The 2,073-nt window shown below is 32.6% G+C and overlaps 1 non-coding gene across 1 annotated transcript; it reads left to right on the forward strand.

The window, feature by feature from the left end:
- Window positions 1–36: 36 nt before the first annotated feature.
- Window positions 37–145, forward strand: LOC111737404. Its single transcript, XR_002779429.1, has one exon. It is a non-coding gene; the product is annotated as a U6 spliceosomal RNA (small nuclear RNA).
- The last annotated feature ends 1,928 nt before the right edge of the window (window positions 146–2,073 follow it).

The following is a 2,073-nucleotide window of genomic DNA, read 5'->3' on the forward strand; positions in this document are numbered from 1 at the left end:
TACAGTTTAAAAATCAATTATATATAAAGAACTGTGGTGCTCTCACTTCGGCAACACATATACTAAAATTGGAACAATACAGAGAAGATTATCATGGCCCCTGTGCAAGGATGACAGGCAAATTCATGAAACATTCCATATTTTTCCAAAAAACTGTTAGAATTGATCAATGAATTCAATAAAGTAGCAGGATACAAAATTAATATTGAGAAGGCACTTTTATACACCAATTACGAAATTTCAGAAAGAGAAATTAAGAAAATAATCCGATTTACGATTGAATCAGAAACAATAAAATACTTGGGAATTGAATTAACCAATTAGGTAAAAGACATGTTCTCAAGAAATTATAAGTCACTGAAAAAAGAAATTGAAGAAGATACAAATAAATGGAAGCATATACCATGCTCACGGATAGGAAGAATCAACATCGTTAAAATGGCCATACTACACGAAGCAATCTATAGATTCAATGCAATCTCTATCAAAATACCAATGGGATTTTTCAGAAAACTAGAACAAAAAAATCTTAAAATTTATGTAGAACCATAAAGACCCTGAATAGCCATAGCAATCTTGAGAAAGAAGAACAAAGTTGGAGGTGTCACACTACCTGATATTAAACTATATTACAAGCCTACAGTAATCAAAACAGCATAGTACTAGCATAAAACCAGATACATTGATCAATGGAACAGAATGGAGAGCCAAGAAATAAATCTTATATACTCACTTAATGTATGGCAAAGGAGGCAAGAATATGCAATGGAGTAGAAAGTCTCTTCATTAATTGGTGCTAGAAAAATTGGACAGATATGTGGAAAAAAAGAAAAAAAGAAAAGAAAAGAAACTGGACTACCTTCTTACACCATATAGAAGAAAAGACTCAAAATAGATTAAAGACTTAAATGTAAGACCTGAAACCATAAAATTTCCAGAAGAAAACATAGGCTGTAATCTTTCCAATGTTGCTACTAGTAATTTATTTTTGGACATATCTCATCAGGCAAGGGAAACAAAAGAAAAAATAAACAAATGAGACTACATCAACCTAAAAAGTTTTTTCACAGCAAAGTAAAACATCAACAAAACATGAAAGACAACTGACTGAATGGAAGAAAAATATTTGCTTATGATACATCTGATAAGAGGTTAATATCCAAAATTTATAAAGAACTCATATAACTCAACAATAACAATAAACAATTCAATTAAAAAATGGGCAGAAGACCTGAACAGATATTTCTCCAAAGAGAAAATACAGATGGCCAATAGATATATGCAAAGATGCTCAAGTTCACTAATCATCAAATAAATGCAAATTAAAACCACGAGATATTATCTCACACCTTTCCGAATGGCTATCATCAATAAATCAAGGAACAAGTGTTGGTGAGTATGTGGAGAAAAGAGAACCCTCATACACTGTTGGTGGGACTGCAAATTGGTATAGCCACTATGGAAAATAGTCTGGAGGTTTCTCAAAAAATTAAAAATGGATATACCTTTTGACCCAGCAATTACACTTCTGGGTATTTATCCAAAGAAAATCAAAACAATAATTCATAAAAATCTATGTACCTCTATGTTCATCGCAGCACAATTTAAAAGAGCTAAGATATGGAAGCAACCTAAATGTTCATCAACAGATGATTGAATATAGAAGTTATGGTTCATGTATACAATGGAATATTACTAGCCATTAAAAAAAAAAAAAAAAAGTGAAATCTTACCATTTGCAATGACACGGATGGACCTAGAGGTTATTATGTTGAATGAAATAAGTCAGACAGAGAAAGATAAATACCATATGATTTCACTTATATGCGGAATCTAAGGAACAAGAAGAACAAGCTAATCAAAAACAGACTCACAAATATAGAGGACAATCTGGTGACAGCCAAAGGGGAGAGGTTTGGGAAACTTGGAGAAAGGGGTGAAGGGTTAACGAAGTACAATTTAGTAGCTGATAGATAGTCACGGGGATGGGGAGCACAGCATAGGGAATGCTGTTATCATTAATATATTGGCTAGGTGGAAAACCATCAGAGAGAAGGAGTAATTAGGGGGATC

Source organism: Pteropus vampyrus, unplaced genomic scaffold (assembly GCF_000151845.1).
Source record: "Pteropus vampyrus isolate Shadow unplaced genomic scaffold, Pvam_2.0 Scaffold26, whole genome shotgun sequence".
NCBI classification, from domain to species: Eukaryota; Metazoa; Chordata; class Mammalia; order Chiroptera; family Pteropodidae; genus Pteropus; species Pteropus vampyrus.